Consider the following 13512-nt stretch of genomic DNA (forward strand, 5'->3'; position numbering starts at 1 on the left):
TAAATATTCACTGTATTTTGTGATCACACCTCATGTATAAAGCTGAGAATATAGCATAAAATTTGATGACAGAAATATCAAACACATCTCTTATATCAATAAGTATAAATGAGTTTTACTCATGTACTGAAGGAGAAAGACTGTCAGACTGGATAACAAAACAAAATCCAAAATAATCCAGAAGGTTAAAAATGGGGGAAATGTGCAGTAGACAAATTCAAACAGAAGGAAAGCTGAAGTTGCCATTTCATATGAGAAAACGTTGAATTCAGGTTAAAAAAAAAAAATAAACCAAACAAAGAAGTGTATTTTATAATGATAAAGTATGCAACTCACTATGAGACTGCAAAAATTTTGAAAACTTGTGCACCAAATTACATAGCAGCTGTAGTCATGAAGCAGAAATTATAAATGGTATAAGAAGACATTAATGAAAATATATTGGGATGAAAATGTAATTTATCCTCTCAGTCCCTGATAGATCAAGTGGATGGATAAATAAATAAACAAATGTAGCACATGTCTAAATCACAAGTGTTAAGCAAATGTAATTAGTATATTTGAAACTGTGTATCCTGAAAGTGTTTTTTCAAATGCCATTTTATACTCACAAAAATGTATCATATATTAGGTGCCCCAAACTAAAATATTCCAAAATGCAGAAATACTTATGGTAATATTGTTTTCTTACAAAGCCACAAAACTAGAAATTTATAATAATATTAAAAAATATAAATTTAGGGATTTATGTACATCAGTTAAATAACTTTTAATTTAGACAGAATTTTTAAAACATTAATAAAAACATTATGTATTAAAATCATGGGATCCTGCAAAAGCAATTTTAGTGGAAAATACATACCTCAATACTTAATATCAATTAAAAAATACAAAAACCAATGGGCCAAACATATGTCTAAAATATAGAAAAAGAAAAGCCCAAAATAAGTTATTGGAAAGCAGGAAATATAAGTTAATGAAGAAAAAATGAAAAGATAACTTAGAAAACAGGAAAATCAGATTAAATGGATGAATCAATTATTTTTTAAAAAAGACTAGTTCTTTCTAAAAACTTAGCATAATAGATGAACCACTGGGTTTCCTAATCATTGAAAAAGGTGGAAGGAAGTGTATAGAAAGGGCAATTACTAAAAATTAGAAACACAGGGGTTGAACCATGAAGCATTACATTAAAATAAATATATGAAGTTTCTTCACAAAGAAATTTTCTAAAAATCTGGATGAAATAGATAATTTTCAGGAAAATCTAGTTTATCAAAACAGACAGCCTAAAAGATATAGAAAACTAAACAAACTCATTTGTATAGAAGAAACGGAAAGTAGTCAATGATATACCCCTTCCCCAAATTTTAGGCCTCGTTTCATTAGGAAGTCCTACAAAACCTTTAAAAGAAAGTAATGACAGTGCTATTTAAACTCTATCAGGTGACAGAATTTAAAAAGCAAAAAAACAAGAAACTTCAAGTCTTCTTCTTCTTTTTTTTTTTTTTAAAGAAGTGAGAATGCACTGATATCCAAATCTAACAAAGACTGCATAAAGGATGGGTAGTATTGACTCAGAAATTCTACATGAAATAGTAACAAACAGAATAAAGCAATGCATTAAGAGAATAATGCATCATGATAATGTTGGGTTTAATCTAATGCAAGGATGGTTCAATATAATTCAGGGTATTATATATAAAAAAGGACAACCACATAATCATCTCCATAGACACTTGAAGAAGCATTTTACAGTATCCAGCCGTTCACATTTTTATTTTTAAAAAGCCAACGAAATAAGGATATTTGAATATTCCACATGTTAAATGCCTGTCTCAATCCAAAAGCTAACATTATGCTAAATGAAGAAACTGTAGTCCTTTGCTGTCTAAATGGTTAATCACTTTCCACTGGTAGCTATTAAATTTAAGTTAATTAAAACGAATAAAATTCCTCAGTGTCCATAGCCATGTTTCAAGAGTACAAGAGCCCTGCGTGGCTAGATGCAGACTTTAGAGGTAGTCTCACTAAAGTATACTCACTGTCACAACTACACTATACTAGACACATTAGTCAATGCAAAAAGATTAATAAATAATTTGAGGTATAAATATTAGGCAGTAGAAGAATGAAACGATTGCAGTTTGCAGATAATATGGTTGTATACCTGGTAAACTAAGAGAATCAGCTAAGAGCCACCATAAGTAAATAGATCGTTCATTAAGGAAGTAGCATCCAAAATTAATATACAGAAATCAATAGTTTTTATATATGTGAACCACAAATAGTTAGAATGTCTGGCATAACCCCCCCAAAATTCCATTCACAATATTAACCAATATATAAAATACCTAAGTGTGGACTTGATAAAAAATATGCAGCTGAATATGAAGAAAATTTAAATATTCTTGAACATCACAGAAGAAAACTTAAGAAGCTGTAATCTCATAAACATATCAATTTTCCTTATGTTTTGTAAATTTATCATGTTCTCAATAAAATTGCAACATGTCTTTTTAATTTTTTTTAATTTAGACTAGCTGATTCTAAAATGTCTATTAGAAAATAAACTATAATATCCAGGCAAACTGGGAAAAAGAATATCAGTATTGGGGGTGGCAACCTTCACCAGAGAGTAACACATATAAGAAAGCATCAATGGTTTAGACAACTTGGTGTTAGTGCTTAAATTGGTATAGCCAAACAGAATGAGTCTAACAATAAGCCCGTACTATATGAGGATTTAATTTATGATGAAAGTGACGTCTCATATTTGTAGGGCAAAGATAATCTATTCAATAAATGGTGTTGGAAAAAATGAATAGTGTTCCAATTATTAGGACTGCATAACAAACCATCCCAAAACTTGAACGCTTATAGTGCTCACAGATTCCGAGTGTAAGGCTTTCTGGAAAGGCTTAACGGGGCAGATCTTGTTTGGGGTGTCTTATAAAATTATAATCCGATGTTAGCTGAGGCTGTCATTATCTGAAGGCTGGACTAGGACTGGAGGATCCATGTCCGAGGTGGCTCACTCACACGACTGGCCGGTTGGTGTTGTCCGTTGTTGTCTTTAGTTCCTCACTATGTAAGGGTCCTCATGGCATGGTGGCTCGTTTCCCCCAGAGTGAGCAATCCAGGAGACCAAGGTGCAAGGTGCAAATACCTTTTGCGATACAGCCTCAGAAGGCACATGCTGCCACTACCATAATATTCTCTTGACCAAGGGAGTTACAAAGGTCCACCCAGTTTTCCCTTTCTATAAAGGATTGTTGAGGTCGCAACGTAAGAAGAAAACATGGGATGGGATATACCGTGATACGGCCATCTTTGGAAAACACCCAAGTGCCACAGGTAGACACCTGGTCATGCAACTTTTGTATATCCATACCTCATACTAGGAAAAATACTAGATATATTCTAATATAAAAAATAAACCCATCAACTATAGGAAGGACATATGGGAAAGAAAATTCCTTTGCAACTGGAGAATCTAAATTTAATTGAAATTAATTAAAATGAATACAATTTTAATTCCTCAGTCTCAATAGCTGCATTTCAAGGGGCCAGTAGCCACCTGTGGCTGAGATTTGGAAGACGAGGAATGAGTGGAAGGGGGATGAGTGGGCCAAACGGGAAAGAGCATGTGCAAAGCCATGAGGAATGGAAAGAATGCCAGTATGGCTGGCGCTCTGAGGACAAGCGGGAGAATAGTGCAAAACGGGGTGAGGAGGGAGAGCATGCAGGACCACAGGGGCTCTGCGGAATTTGGAATGAAGAGATCGGACTTACGAGTATGTATTAGCAGGATTGCTTTGGCTATAGGACAGGGAAATGGATGGGAGAGAGTTCAGGAGGCAGGAGACCAGGCAGAAGGTATAGAGGAGAAAGATGGGGCCAGGCCCGGAGCCTACTGCACAAACCCTTTCCCCAAGGCCCAAGGTCACACCACCCTTCTAGAATTGGGTTTCGTTTCAGAGGGGCTCTTCCAGAAAACCTATAGCAAACTTGAGACTCTTGAGCTGAGCGTGAGCACAAGAAGGTAGGGAAGGCAGTCAAGACCAAGTGGAGGGGATAACCCAACCCCCCCACCCTGGGCTATTTAGCTTGGAGATTCAGAAACCAGAAATCACTGTAGCCGCCCTACTCTGAATGAGGGAACTGCCAGATCACAGAGGCCGTACCATCCCTGGAGAAGCCCGCAGTTTCCAAGGGAAGACCAAGGAGTGGAGGCCGAAGGTTTCTGGGCTTTCCCAAGGAGTTAACAAGACATTTCTTTGGAAGAAGTGCAGACTCATTTTTTTCCCCTTCTTTTTATAAAGGCATCAATCGTTTGAGTCACTTAGGAATAAAACTGTTTTCGTTGAGAAGATTTCTGTGGGCGCCCCAGTAGGAGTTGGGACAGCTGCTGTCAGGGAACGGCAGAACATATGGTGGTCTGTTGTGAATGTGATCTGTTTTTTGTGTTGTTGTTAAACTTCCTCTCCTTAGCATTGGTCCCGTTATGTAAGAGCTTGAGGGTCCATATGGTTTGTTGCATAAGATGCCAAAGACGAACCCGGTTTTCTTTTGTCCTGCAGCTAGTCCAATTGCTAGTTTGGAAAATGTGTGGACACAGTGTCACATTTAGGAAATGGAGCCAAGTAGTCCTGGATTTGAATATCGGTTCTATCATTGCTTAGCTGTGTGACTGACCTTGGGCAAGTGACCTAGCCTCTCTGAGCTGAAACTCTCTGAGACTTGATTTCCTTCCATGCAAGATGGAGAAAATAGTACCAACTTCATAGAGTTGGTAAGAGGATACAGAATTAATAATACTAATTATAATAATTGAATATCCAACATTTTCAGTTCTGCACGCTTTTTAAATATTATTTTGTTTAAACTTCATAGAACCCCCCTGGAAGTAGCTACTATAATCTTCATGTTTCAGATGTGAAAACCGAGGAGCAAATCCTTCATCTAATAGGAAGCCTTAGAGCTAAGACACAAATGTATGTTCCTGCATGGATGAGCCATTGACATCGTGCCTCACCACCTCCAGTGCTGATAAAGTACTAGGTACCGAATGGGTGCCTGACACATGGGACCGTTGAGTGTAAGTTCCCTGAGGGCAAGCCATTTGGATGATTTTGTTCACTGCTGAGTTTTCAGCATTTAAGACAGCGGTGCAGAGTAAACATCTGATAATCAATTTTGGACTAAATAAATGGATTTGCATTTATGACATAGTTGTCAGCTCTGGAGGCAGACATGCTTGGGTTTGACTCTCAGGTCTGTCATTTACTAGCTGTGACCACAGGAAGTCACTTAGTTCATATTTTGATACATACTCTTTTCTGTATATATAGGTTAATGATAATTTCTCACAGTAACTGTTCCTTTACCTGCCTTTTTCCAGGCACACAAACAAATCCTGTGTCCCAGGCTTACTCATCTGTCCTCTACCCTATTTAAAATGGAACAAAACCCAAAACTTAACACTACAACAACAAACTTACCTGTGCTATTTAGAGCTCCCATAAGACATTGTCTTTAGTAATGCAAATATATGCCAAGATTAATATGTTATCTTGATCAGAGGGCTTTGCACTTCAGCAAGTATATTCTTGAAATGTGGTAATTTAACCATGCGTAATTGCCTAGTGGTAGAATTCCAGCCAAACTAGAAAAAAAAATCATCCCGAGAAGGGTTCTCATGTATCACTCTGGCTCAGTGGAAAAGAAAGTCATGACCACTTGGTGACATCTGCATAGGTGTGGAAGGGGGCTGTGGGGGCTTGAGTGCCATCCTGGACTAAACCGATCTTCCCATATTTTATAGTTGGGGAAACTGAGGCCCCGACGAGGAAACGTGACTTGCTCAGAATCAAAGAACTAATAGATATCAGAAGCAGCATCCGATTCCTGGTCGGTCTGATTCAGAGTCCAATGTTCTTATCCTAATCTAACCTATAGGTTCAGGCAAAGCTTCTCCAAAACAAAAGAAAAGGGAAAGAGAACCAACATTTATGGAGCACCCTCCCTGGGCTGGACATCCGGTGAGGCACTATAAACATTTTCTTTTCTCCTTATTACAGCCCTGTGAGGTGGGCAACATTACCCCCATTTCACAAATGAGGATACAGAGTCTCAGAGCCATGATGTAACTTACCTAAGCTCCCAGAGGAGGAAACAGAAGCCTGACCTATGTCCCATCCCACTCCTGCCAAAGATTTGAACCCACACTCTAGGGCTAAATACTCATCCACTCCACAGATTCAAGAGTTAAGCATCTCTGCTCTCCCACCTACAGAATTAGTTGTGAAACCTTGGGCAAGGAACTTAACCTCTCGGGGCCTCAGTTTTCCATCCTTAAGTAAGAACAATCAGCATACATTCCTCAACATTGTGAGGATTAAATAAGCTCAAGTATTAATATATAAAACTGATGATTACAGAGCCTGGCCCATAGTAAGTGCTCATTCATGTTAGTTACAAACCAACCAATCCAGCACACGCAGCCTCCCGCCAGTCTCCTGAGAAGGCAGAGAGTCTGGGATGGCCTATGCAGGGCCCCGGGGTGGGGGGGAGGGGGACAGACCCGGACTCCCAGCGCCTTCTGTCTTCACTGAGTGTTTGGCTCCTGGCCCAGGATTGAAGAGTCCCCATTCCTCTCTCCTGTCAACTCAGCAGAACAAACTGTTTCAAGGGAAGGTGTTTCCCCTTCAGAAAATGTTCTCGCATGCCCTGGAGGCTCTAGTCCTGCACGTAGGCAGCGATCAGGCCCGACAGGACCTGGGCCCCACCCTGCACAGCCATTCTTCTCAAAGTCTGCATCCTGCCGAGTCATAAAAGGTAGTGTGTGGTCTGAACTGCTGTTGTCTTATAGCAGCACAGTGCACTTTGCCTGTGTGACGCCTTTTCACTCACTTCATCTCTCTGTGCCTCAGTCTCACACCCTTTCCTATGGGCTGGTAAGTTCGGTCAACTATTTGGAAGGGAGGTTGGGAGAGACCCCTGGAGACACTGCCCCCCCCCCCTCACTTCCCATGGCTCCCTCAGATGTCTGCAGTCGGACCTCGGTCTCCTTCACCCCACCGCAGCCACCCTGGGCTAGGTCACTGCCCTGAGTCTAAATGACACTTGACCCCTAGGCAGCAGTGGGAGCGCTCTTTCCTGGCTCACTTCTTGCCACAGTGGTCTCCTAATTTTCCTGCTCCCATTCCTTCTCATTCTCCTTGGAGGGGTCCTCCCCCTGCTCCAGTCCTTAAATGGTCAATTTCTTCAAGATTCAATCCCCAACCTCCTCCTCTCTCACTCCACACACCCTCAGGTGCCTGGACTCCTGGGTTCATGTACCATCCCCATGTTCAGACTCTCTTCTGCACACAGACCATCTCTCCAGCTTCCCTCTGCCCTTTCCTCCTGGCTGGCTGACACGTCCCTCAAACTGCACTTGTGGACTCCTCGTCAGCAGCTGGCCATCCAACCTATGATCTGAATGTCAGAGAACTGCACTTGCCATTCAGTCAGTAAATGTGCAGTGAGCAGCTTCTGGGTGCCAGGTCCTATTCCAGGTGCAAAGGAGACAGCAGGGAACAGAATAAAGTTCCTGCTCTCATGGCATTGACATTCCATCTGTCAAGATGCCCCATGACCTGGACTCATCGCAACTCTCTTCTCACTCTGCACATACAATTGGACACCAAGTCTTGTCAATTCTGCTTTTGTAATATTACTTGAATTGGCCCCCTTCTTTCCAGGCCATTCTCACTGCCGTAGTTCAGGCCACGGCTTCCTACTTGGTCTGCCAGCCTCCAGTCTTGCCCCTTCCTATCCACTCCACATGGCAGCCAGTGCCATTTTTTCTTTTTAGAAACCAATCTGGTTATACTATTCCTTTGCTTAAAGCCTCTGTGGCTCCTTTCCATCACCTTAAGGATAAGTCCCCTTAGCTGGTTAGTGGGAATCAGTCCCCGAGAGTCTACCAGAGGAAAGAGAACCAGTAGGAGATTAGGGATCTATCTATGTATCTGTCTATTTGTCTATCTGTCTGTCTGTCTATCTACTTACTACTTAGCTAACTCTATCCATCTAAATATCAAGAGATTTATTTCAAGGAATTGGCTTCTGTGATTGTGGGGTCTGGCTAAACAAATCTTAAATGTATCCGGCAGGCTGGCAGGCTGGAAACTCTTGAGCAGGAGCTGCAGTCCACAGGCAGAATTTCTTTTTGCTCGGGGAAACCTCCGTTTTGTTCTTAAGACCTATTAAGGGATTGGATGGCGCCCACTCAGATTATTGAGGCTAATCTTTACTAAAAGTCACCTGATTGGTGGATGTTAACCATATCTACAAAATACCTTCGCAGCAACACCTAGATTGGTGTTTGAATAACTGGGAACTGTGGTCTAGCCAAGTTGACACATAAAACTAACCATCACAATGTGATACTTTTGGACCGGTTCCACGCTCGTCTCCCTCACCTCTTTTCTTTCCTCTTTCCCTACCTCACAGTCTAGGCTCCGTCACCCCTTGTTCTGTGCCAGCTGGCCTCCTGCCACCTGTCCTTGCACGGGCCTGGAATCTTCCCCACCCTTTTCCTAGATAACTCCTATTCGTCTTTAAAACCACTCAGGTGCTGCCTCCTCGGGAAACATTCCTTGCCCTCCCCTCACGCCCACCCCCGTTATCCAAGCCATGGCACTGGGAGCTAAGAGCTCTGCGTCTGAGTCTGCAAAACCCCTACTATTCCCATGAGATGGAAACTGCCTGGTGGCTGCACAGTCTGCCCCAGGAGCATGTGTACGGCTTTGGGAAGAGAACTGAGTAACTGTCACTTTCTATCACGTCACTCTGTTAAGTTCTCACATTGCGCAAATCCCAACCAGCAACTATTTATTTATTTGTGTATAAGCGCCATTAGAATATTAGCTCCATGGAAGTGAAAAATCATGCCTGTCTTGTTGAGGACCTACGTGTGCCTGGCACATAGTAGATGTTCAATAAATATTTACTGAGTAGATGAATTAATATTTGTTTGGATGAATTGAGCAACAAATGCTTAAGTTCTAGGAATTATTTTGGAGGCTGAAAATCATCAACAAGAAGGACGGGCCTGCTCTCAAGGAGCTTATATTCTAAGAAGGGAAGACAAACAGCAGTAAGTAAATATAAATAATCAGGATAGGGAAATGTAATATGACTAAGTGAATAAATGAAGGGATGAGTGAGTAAACAGGTGGAAAAAATATATAACTATATCTGGCTTCCTCAAGGGGAAGAACTACATTGGGAAAGGGATGGGAATGGGTGGATTTGGAGTAGGAATTAGAAAGGTCTGACTGCTCTTAACTGGTGGTATGTGCCTGGATAAACAATCGAGCCCCTTTGTACCTAGTAAGTTCCCACATTTGTGCTAATGGGATTAGAGCAACTGCTTCCTGTGTCTCACAGGGCTGTCATACCCATGAGTCTGCAAACTTAAAGGAATTTAGTAACTATAAAACTGTACAAATGTTAGGGTTGATATTGTAATCATTGCACACAGAGCACTTTTGTTCTGGAAATTAATTGCATTGTTTAGTTGGAAAGAGGCAGAAAAGAATTTTGGCATGAGACAGACCTGGGTTTCGGTTCTATTTCATCCACTCAATAGTGAGCCATGTGACCTTGAACATGAATTATTTCATTTCGTTGGGCCTCAGTTTCCTGCTCTGTGAAAATGGGGACAACACCTACACCCACCTCCTAAGACTGTTACCAGGTTTAAACAAAACAGTCCATGCCAAGTGCCTAGCATAGGGTTAAACCCATACGAAGGGCTCAGCTAATATTAACTATTAATAGTCATTCTGTCAATCATTGGTGGCTGTTCATAAATGGAGCCATTCATGGTTCAATTTCTCAAGTCTCACTTTTCTGCCAGGAGTCTTTATGCACCAGCACCTGTGATTATGCAAAACTTCATTTAAAACCATAATCAGTGTCCAGAATATAAACAAGTGGAGAATTTGCTGTTCCATACCCTCCCTCCCAACTTTTCAAAAAAATATTTTCTGGAACATAGAGAGAGATGCACTCTTCATTTCTGTAGAAAATAAGTGTTCCTAGTTTTATGATCATATAACCCTGAAACTGTTATGTTTTTTCATGTAATGCATTTTAGAAGTCCCATAAAAGAGTCCTTGTCAAGAGAAAACACAGCTGGTGCCCAATTAGAGAGGTGATTGAGACTAATTGACCAGGAGAGCTCTTAATTAAGCTGGATCCCAGGCTACAAACAGACAGACGGCAGCTGGGGAGCTGAGATGGCCCCACACGCTCATGTGAAGGCGGTGAATGAGAAGGGTACGTGGTTTACTTCAGGAGGCAAAGAGTTGGGGATTTCAGTGACACCTGAATTTAAGGCTTAAAGATTGGCTCTGCCAAGCCTGACACCTGATTCGGCCCATTCCTTTCCATGCAAAGCCTCAGCTCTTGCACCTCTATTCAGGTACCTGCCTTATTTGTAATCACTGGCTCCTGGAACATTTCCAGAAGGGAAGGGTGATCATCAGCTTCAGGAAGGCCCCCAGCCTGCACTTCTCTCCTGCACAGCCATCTTCAGACAACTGCTATGTGGGGACAGAGCCAGGAGAGCAGTTTCTAGGCTCTGGGCCTCATGTGGAGAGGTGTTGGCTCAGTTATTAGGTGGCCATCAGCTGTAATCAGATGGCCATCCATTGTGGCTGGGTGGCCATCAGCTGTTCCCAGTTAGCCATTAGCCACTAATATAACTGCCGTGGCTACGCTAGGGGGTGGGTTGGTTGGCAGAGAAGCAGACGGCGGGTTGTGTATCGTGTGGCTCCTGCCTCCTGTGTCTCCAACCCAGCCGCCAGCAAGACTATAGTGGTATGACTCCCCTATCTATGGCTCCGTGGGTGTTCCTTTTTGGCCTCACCATATCCTGCGTTCTTATGCGGGTCGTGGGAGCTGAGACCCCGCCTGTCATGCTATTTTCCTTACCAACCCCCCTACCAGCAGCACCCTATTCTGGCCCATTGCTGCTGCTGTCTCTGCCTCTCTCCCCACTGTGCTCTCTAGAGCCCCTCTACTGTAACCAATACACTGTACCCACTCAAAACCTTGCTGCTCTGTGTGCCTCTGTCTCCACACCTTCAGTGGAACTGTTGCAGAAAAACGGCAAGGACCGAGAAACTCAAGCAGCACGCAGAGATCAGGGAGAAGACAGCTTTATTACGCCGGCGGGGGCTCAGGGGGATCCTTCCCAAAAGACTGAGCCCCCAGCAAGGTTTTGAACAGGTTTTTATGCGTTGGGGACTTCCTTGAGTTGGGGAAGGGGTAGGTGTCGTCTGGTGATTGGCTCAAGGTGTGGCTTGGAGGGGGTTATGTGGAAGTGGGCTGGGGCTAAGGCTGGGGACTTCTCTCTCTGCTGGGGCCACCATTTTAGCTCAGTTCCACGTGGCAGGGAACCATTTTAAGGTCAGTTTCCCCATCAGGACCTGTATTCCTTACTCTCTCTCTGGAGCTGGTTTGTTTATCCATATCCTCTTCTCACCCCACCGCAGGGCCCAGAAGCAGGATCAGGTTTCTTCTTTGTCTCCCAGTGCTACCTAAGCCATAATCCTCTGCTTTCTGTCACACACACACACACACACACACACACACACACACACACACCCGCCCCCCCCCCCCCCCCGCAGCCAGCAGCCAGGCACTTGGTGGCCACCTATGGAAAGAGATGCTGTACGTGCTGGCATCAAACAGCTGCCGTGTGTGTCTACTTGTGAGGCAGTCTGAAGCATAGTCGTGCGACCCACAGCCTGGGGTTCACCTGGGAACTTCTCAGAAAGGCAAATTCCTGAGCCTTACCTCAGACCTCTAGGGGAGGGGCCCAGCGCTCCGGTTTAACAAAGCCCCAGGTGATGCTGATACACCTATTGGAGAACAACGGATGCAGCATTTAACAGTGTAGCTCTAACACCAGTTCTCCTGAGTTCAGCTCCCACTCTGACACACATGAGGGTGCAACCCTTGGCCAAGTGATACAACTCCTCTTGTGCCACTATATGCTTTTTCCTCATCTGTCAGAGGGGAAATAATACCTGTCTATAGGGTGTTGTGAGAGAATTGAAACGGCTATACATCTGAAATATTTGGAACAGTGCCTAGTGGATAATAAACTCATGCATGCTCTTACTATTATTATCAATGAATGGCAGTTTTCATAGACCCCTGGTGGTTAGACGTCTGCATTTCTCATCCTCCTGGTTGTGGTCGTCTGTGGCTGTTAGGTGACTCTTCTACATCTAGTGCTTCTCCAACTGTCCAGTGTAGAGGAGAATGGGATTCTGAACACACCTTTCTTTGAGGTCTCGTATTTTCTATTTCCATGTTTGAATATTGAAAAAGATCGTTTCCAAACCTCATCTCCTAGTACAATTTGCAGCCCAGGAGACTGCAAACTTCGTAAAGAGAGTCTTGTTATATCCTTCCCTGGACCCTCCTTGTCCCCAGGGAATGGAAGTGTCTTCATCTGTCAGAACCTTTGACCACCTCAGCTCCAGGGCCCTTCACCTTTTCTCCAGCCACCTACACTCCTGGCCACACCTGGCTCTTATCTTGCCTGGCTCCTGCTCCACCCAGGAAATCTCCAATGCCAGGGGCTTATTCTCCAACCCCTCCCTCTTATCTTTCCAGAGCTCTCACCAAACTGGCTCTTTGACCTCCTCCTGAATTCCAGCCTCTGAACCCCTCCCTTCTTTTCTTCCCTGCTTTTCAGACCTTCTCAGCTTCTCACTCTTGTTCTGCCTTGTCTCCTGCCACACCGATGGATGGAAAACTAGTAAGAGCAAAAAGTAAACTTCTGTGTCTGTAAGCCACTTAGAATGCTTTTTCTCCTTTTTCCCCTATAGCATGACCTGGCTCTTCCTACTGAGGCACCTGCATCCTAGGTGAACGTGAAGATGAAAGGAGGGCATGTAAGTAGAGCACCAGGCTGGGGGGGTCTGTTCCATAATAATTGCTCCAGAAATATTCATAGGGGCCCATGGCACCACCTTATAATGTATTTGCAAATCCCCAATCAAATTGTTCTTCTGTGCAATCGCGATTCCAAACTTGATCCTTTATTTTCCCACCAAATCCTCAGACTTCATAAAGAAAATAGAAGTGATCATGTGGGAGCTTTCTCAGTAAGTTTTCTCCAAATCCACAAGTTACATTTTCCATCCTGTTTTAGAGACAGTTGGCTTCTGTCTCCTAACCAGAGGAATTGGAGGGTAGAAGTAGGAGTGACTTCTAAGACTGGGAAAGATTGAACATTATTCATCTATCCGTGCATCCATCCGTCTGTCCGTCCATCCATCCACGCATTATAAATACCTAGTAAGAAGGGATCTGGGCTTGGAGAAATGTGATTTGATAATGAGGGAAGACTAAAACTTAAAGGGATAGCCAGTCTAGACCTATTTTTCTTTCCCAAGTCTGCACTCTCTGTGCTTTCTCTTCCTGGCCTACGCGGGT

General features: G+C 43.1%; 1 long non-coding RNA gene across 1 annotated transcript in view; it reads left to right on the plus strand.

Annotated features, from left to right (window-relative positions):
• The window catches only part of LOC109453069 (uncharacterized), a 280383-nt gene that overhangs the window by 122732 nt on the left and 144139 nt on the right, over nucleotides 1-13512 (plus strand). The window contains exon 3 of the long non-coding RNA XR_012497234.1: nucleotides 12903-12968. This is a non-coding gene — a long non-coding RNA (uncharacterized LOC109453069). The remainder of the gene's footprint in view (nucleotides 1-12902; nucleotides 12969-13512) is intronic.

The sequence above is a fragment of the Rhinolophus sinicus genome, linkage group LG06 (genome assembly GCF_036562045.2).
Source record: "Rhinolophus sinicus isolate RSC01 linkage group LG06, ASM3656204v1, whole genome shotgun sequence".
Lineage (NCBI taxonomy): Eukaryota > Metazoa > Chordata > Mammalia > Chiroptera > Rhinolophidae > Rhinolophus > Rhinolophus sinicus.